This window comes from Neomonachus schauinslandi, chromosome 13 (genome assembly GCF_002201575.2).
Source record: "Neomonachus schauinslandi chromosome 13, ASM220157v2, whole genome shotgun sequence".
Classification (NCBI taxonomy): domain Eukaryota; kingdom Metazoa; phylum Chordata; class Mammalia; order Carnivora; family Phocidae; genus Neomonachus; species Neomonachus schauinslandi.
In genome coordinates, this window is record NC_058415.1 from 87,258,155 (window position 1) to 87,264,712 (window position 6,558).

Sequence of the window (6,558 nt, forward strand, 5' to 3'; positions counted from 1 at the left end):
AAGCGGCTGCCTTCGGCTCAGGTCATGATCCCAGGAACCTGAGATCATGACCGGAGCCGAAGGCAGACACCCAGGAGCCCCATGGCTCTACTTTCTGATGTCACAACAGTAAGAATGACAATGACCACACACTCTCCTACATAAGCCTCCCAGTGTGGTTGATTATGGACATCCTTTCCCAGGTGAACAGCCTGAGGCTCAAGAGAGGGGACTCGTTTTGCCCCAGATCACATAGCCAGGAAACCAGCGAGATGCAGGCTCCGTGGACAGGATGCACTTGGTGGAGTCTGCACTCAGCTGTTCATGCCCGCTGCCCCTGCCTTGATCACCACACAGGAGCGGAGCAGGGGGAGGCCAGACTGGGAATAATGAGAGCAGACGCTGATTTGGCACTGGCAGCAGGCAGCACCCTGAGAGGAAGGTGTATCTATCACCCCCATTTTACAGATGGGGAAACTGAGACACCAGGAGGTCATACAGCCGGCTAAGTAGCAGGCTGGGTACTGACCTAGTTTTTTAGCTCCAGGGACTTGGGGCTTAGCCACTGCGGTAGGGGGGTGGGTGAGAAAGTCAGAGAGAGCCCTTGACCCCCAGAGCACTTGCTGTGTGTCTGCCCCAGGCCAGGAACCTGCTGAGTCAGCACATGAACCTCAGCTGGGGGGTGCTGTTCTATGCGGGCTATTCAGCAGAGGCATCAAGGCACAGAGAAGTGAAGGATGGGCCACAGTGGCCAGGAAATGACAGAGTCAGACCTTGCACATGGCCTGTCTGGCCCGCCTTGACAGCTGTGGTGGCAGAGAGGGGGACTACCACCGCCACCCTTCCCCCACCCCCGTGGGCCAAGCCATGCAGACAGAGCCCTTGAAGGGCTTCTCTGCCCCCCTTATCTGCCAAGAGGGGGCACTTTTAATGGGCCTCCCCAGGATGCCAGGTGCACTCAGGCTGGTGGGATGGGACGGGTGCCTGGGTATTAGGCAGATGCCACCCCAACCCAGAGATTTAAAATTCCTCCCTGGAAAATCAGATAATCAAGGAAGTCACATACCGTGAAATGAGTGTGATCCTTGCCAGAAACCCAGAGGGAGCATCAGAAAATCATCACATGGCAAGTGTGGGCCTGTGACCCAACCCCCTCGCTTTATAGGCAGGGAAACTGAGGCACAGATCCCAGCAGGAAGAGTCCCACAGGGAGCATCCCCTCCCCTTCCCCGGCGTCTATTGAGGGCCTCCTGTGTGGCCGGCTGTGTGTTGGGGCCTGTTCAGTGCCTACGCTCCCCGAGCTCAAGTGTCTGCTGAGAATGGTTTGTCGGTGCTTTTCATGTTACCATTATTCAATTCTGATCCTGGGGGGCTCACCTGAGGAGGAGACATCTAAGCGGAAACCTGATCTTAAATAGGAGTCAGTGAAGCTGGTGAGAAGAACATTTCAGGCAGAGGGGGAAACATGTGCAAAGGCCCTGGGGCATGAAGGAGTTTGGCTCTGGAGAGTAAAGAAGCCAGAAGCCTGCTGCAAGAGTGGGGAGTGGGGAGGTGGGGCGCATGGAGGGAGAAGCCAGGGAGGAGGCAGAGGGGGCAGGACCTGGGGGCTTGGAGGAGCCTGCCTAGGCCAAGTCAGTGTTGGATGGGGGGAGAGGAGGCAAGCAGTGGGAGTCAAAGCTGGCGGCTAGGAATCCAGCCCACAGTGACCACCCCAGGACTTCCAACCTCAGGAGAACCCTGGCTGGGAGCAGGAGAGAGGAGGGAGCTGTCTCCAGTCCTGTTTTAAACCCTGCTCTGTTGAGCTCCTGAAAGAAAAAGGGAGATCAAAAGGGAAAATTTGCAAGTTAGATTTACCCTCAATTCTACTAAAGCACCAAAAGCTGTTGAAAAATAGTATTAGGGTCTTAACTCCACAAATGTTGGAAATCCCAGCCTGGAAGGCCGATGAAGGCCATTCCCTGTCCTCCCTACATCGGGGAAGGAGGATGGGGCAGCAAGAGGCCCCAGATTGGGCAACCCGGCCTGGCCTGTGGGCTCAGCTAATGTGGGCAAAGGGGAGGCCTCCCAAGGAGAACACGGGGCTCCCCAGACTTGGTTTGGGCTTCTCGGAAGTGTGCTGTATAGAGGGTTGGGCTATTTCGACCACAGGATGCACAACCGCTTATGGGGGTGGGCAAGTCTTATCCTTGGCCATGGATGGGGGAGGAGGAAGAAGGGAGAGGGAGGAAGAGGGGCAGAGAGGAGGGAGAGAGGGAAGGGAAGAAGTCCATGCTGGGTAGCAATCATTGCAACAAGGTGTGTGCCCATGTGACCCCCACTGTCTGTTCTTTCCCTGATGGGAACATCAAGTCTGCTGACAGGGGTGTCCCTGTGCTGGCCCCAGGCCAGGGGAATCTCCAGGTGGGTCTCAGCTGACCCTCACAAAGTTCTGGACCCCAGTCACCCTGCTCAGCCAGACCCCAAGCCAGACCCTGGGCGCTTAACCTGGGGCTCTGTACTCCTCTCTCTCTCTGGGCCTAACCCACAGGTTAAGCCCAGATGCCTGGCACTCTGTGTGTAGGTGTGTGTGTGTGTGTGTGTGTGTGTGTGAGCACGAATCTGCAGATGTTAGGTTAGGAGTGCTGACTGGGCCAGACAGGCTGGGCCTAGATCCTGGCTTAGACACTTGTGAGCTGTGTGACCTTGGGTGAGTGACCCAACCTCTCTGTGCCTCAATTATGAGGAATTCATGAGTTAATCTGAGAAACCCCATAGCAGAGCCCCTGAAACAGAGCAAGTGCTCAATTTTAGCTACTAAAAGGCTGACAATAAGATTCCTTTAGGAAGGGGCTCTAAACTGAAGGGAGGGGGGTCTCAGAAGGTCCAAGAAGCTCCTGGAATTGACTGCAAAGCTTTGTGTGTAGGTATGTTTTTCTGAACTGAGAAGGTCCTTAGCTTTCATCACAAAGTCTCATGACCCCCCAAAAGTTGAGCACCCTTGATCCAGCATTGACAGCCTCCCCTGTGCCTGGAGGGTCCCTCTTCATACAACTTTTGAGGGGCTGCCTGTTACCTGCCCACATGTGGGTGGTAGGCTGTCCTGCAGACCCCCACGGGCACCCACGCATGGGGGGCCATGTGTGCGCAGGGACAATGAGCCCCTAACTCAAGGGGAATTATTTTTCAGGCTGAGACAACACTGCACAGTTGTATCCAAACCAGCTCCCTTCTCCAGGATGGGGAGGCTTGAAAACAGACTTCAAAGGCAAGCTTTGAATCAACAAAACACAATAAAAATAACTCTTGGAACCCAAATGCTGAATCACAGCCCCAGGCACATTAAGCCAGCTGATGCCAACCCTCCCTGACAGGCACAGGCCTTAGGGCTGGGGCCTTGGGGGGCCAGGCATCCTCTTGTGAGACCCTCCTGGCCTTGCTGGGACTCCCACCGGCTCCATTCTGGCGGCTGTCAGGCAAGAAGGGTCCTTTGCCCAATTCTTACCTGCTGAAGTGAGGGGCTTCCCCGTCTGGCATTGGGGAAGTTGTGAGTATCTGGGAAGGGGGCAGTGCCACCCCGGGGAGGGTGAACGTGCTCCTAGGAGGCAGCGTGGCTTTGAGGCTTCCGATCTGGGTCGGGCTATGTGACCCCAGGGTGGTGGCAGCACTTCTCTGAGCCTTGTAGAAATGGGAATCACGCAGTACCCCCTTCTCAGCAATCCTTGCAATGAGGACCGGAGAGGGGCCGTGGGGGAGGCCTGGGTGTATGGCCAAGGCCAGGCACTGTGCGTGGGTGACCAGGACACCCATACTTCCTGTGCGACACTCAGTCCCCACTTCTCCATCTACAAAATTAAATGACCTTGAAAGAGCTTTCCATGACATCTCAGATTGTGAAGTGAGAACCCTAAGTGCACAGTAGTGTGTACAATACAGAACGTAGGTAAAATTGACATTACAAAATAAAAATAGAGGCATGTTGGGGCGCCTGGGTGGCGCAGTCTGTTGGGCGTCTGACTCTTGGTTTTGGCTCAGGTTGTGATCTCGGGGTTGTGAGATTGAGCCCCACGTCGGGGCTCTGTCCTCAACGCGGTGTCGGCTTGGGACTCTCTCTCCCTCTGCCCCTCCCTACACCCACTTGTGCACTCTCTCTCTCTCAAATAAATCTTTAAAAATACAGGCATGTCTGTACTTCCTTGTATGTGCACAGAATATCTCTGGGAGGTGCCCAGGAAATGGGGTTACCGAGTAGGAGGACCATGGCCGGGTGGGGGTGGCTGGGAGAAGTTTGGGGCTTCTGCCTGTCGTGCTGTGCCCCACGCTTGCATTATCTAGTCAGTACAGACACAAGGGTGGTTTTTTTTTTTAAGATTTTATTTATTTGAGAGAAAGAGAGAGAGAGAGAGCATGAGCAGGGGGGAGGGGCAGAGGGAGAGGGAGAAGCAGGCTCTCCCCTGAGCAGGGAGCCGGATGAGGGACTAGATCCCAGGACCCCGGGACCATGACCTGAGCCAAAGGCAGGCGCTTAACCCACTGAGCCACCCAGGTGCTCCTAGGTTTTTGTTTTTGTTTTTTAAAGTCCTTTTGGAGGTTTGCTGGTCCAGACCTCCTGCCTGACGCTGACCCAGCTCCCAGGGAGCTGCCCTGAGGGATCCAGAGACCCGTGACAGGGATTTGGGGTCAGGACAAAGCCCACTCCTTGGTGTCATCTCCCAGGATCTGCTCCTCTCCCCAGCCTCACTCTGGTCTCTTAGTCTCTCTGCCCGGCCAGCTGGAACTCCCTACAAGGCTTCTAACCCGTGTGTGTGTGTGTGTGGGGGGGTGTCCTGCCTTCAGGCCAGTGCACCTGCAGGTGGTTCTAACCCCCTCTTGCTGGGCAGTCTGGGTGGCCCCCGTGCACCATGTGCACAGTTTAATGTCTGTGTCCAGGACCAGCCACACAACTTGCCAGGGCCCAGGGCAAAATGAAAACGCAAGGCCCCTTGTTTAAAATTGACAATTTCAAGATGACACCAGAAGACCATTAAATGGGGTGCAGAGCGCTTCTCCTGCAGGGGTCACACATCTGGGAAGCCAGCCCCATCCGTATCTCCCTCACCAAGATGGGGGCTCCCTGAAGTAGAAACACCGTCTCTCTTGTTCATAGAGCCCAGGACAGAGCCTGGTATGCAGTGGATGCTCAATTACTGTGTTCTGTGAATGAATGAATGAATGAATGAATGAATGAATGAATGAATGAATGGGAAGCAGGGGAACCGAGGAGTGGTAGAGTTTGTCAGCCACAGCCACCTGTGTATGCGGGTTACAGCCCTGCCCTCTGGGCTGGAGGAAATCTGAGCCAGCTTCCAGGAGGAAGAAGACTCAGCCTTGGAGGAGGCAGCTGCCCTGTGTGCTCCTGGGACACCTGCCTGTGCTTTTCCCCGTCACAGCACTTACCACTGGTTTCTTCTCTGGAGCATAGCTGTGTGACCCTGGGAAAGTGACGACCCTCTCTGTGCCCTGGGTTCTTTCTCTGTAATATTGGGCTAGGGCAGTGCCTCCTTCGTCACAGAGTGTTGCCCTCCTTCCTGGATAAGTAAGCTGTAAAGATGGCAGACTTTAGACCCCATCTGCACGTGGTACCAGCTCAGTAATGCCTGTCATTATTCCTCTGTGATTCCTGGCTGCACTCTCAGCTCTTGTGGATTCCTGCTCGCCCACAGAATGGCCGTGGCTGTTAGAAGTCACCCATGAGCTGACCCGGGGAGGCATCTTCCCCTGGAGAACACAGTCTGGGTCCTCAAGGTGCCTGGAAAGTGCCTGGGCCAACAGGTTCCCGTAGGGAGATTCTTCGGGGATTTGCTGGGCTCTGCAGCCAGGAGAGCTGGAAGTCTGCCCAGAGCCCAGTGGGGGGCTCCCTGGGAGCTTGGGGGTGTCACTGCCGTCCCCAGAGCTGCCAGGTGCAGAAAATAAACCAGGGAAACCCTGGTGGGTGAGTCATTAGTGGTCCCCAAGGCCCCATGATGGGGAATAGCAGGCAAGCTGCTCTTGGCTACTGCTCTTGGGGTCTCAGTGCCACCATTCAGGAGGGTTCCAGAGCCCAACCTGGTGGGTCCAATCCCGGCTTCTGGGTTGGCCTCTGCCCAGCACCCAACACCGGTTTCAGTGGGTCCCAGAAGTACAATGACCACCACCAGCGTCGCCCCCGCTTCCTGAGGCTGTTTATAGGGGACGTTGAGGCTTACACGGGGCTGCTTGGAGGTGGCAGCATGCACTATCTCCGTGGAGGGCTCTGATGTCCTTCCACAGGAGCCCCTGGAAGGTGCAGACCATCTGTCACTTAGGACATATTTAGAAGAGAATGACAAAGGGACCCAAAGAGGCAGAAATGTTGGGGAGGGGGAGGACACAGGCGGCGGGATTTAGATAATGGCAGACAAAGGCAGAGGGGCTGGAAGGAGCAGGGGGCAGCCCCTCTTGGCTGGGGGATACCAGCCTTTCCCTCTTTCTAGTCAACAGCCCTCCCGAGCCCCTTGTCCCAAATCCCCCAGCCGGGGTTTAGAATTGTGGCACCAGCCGGACTGCAAAGACTGTGTCAGTCACCACCCCCCCGGCTTCCTGTTC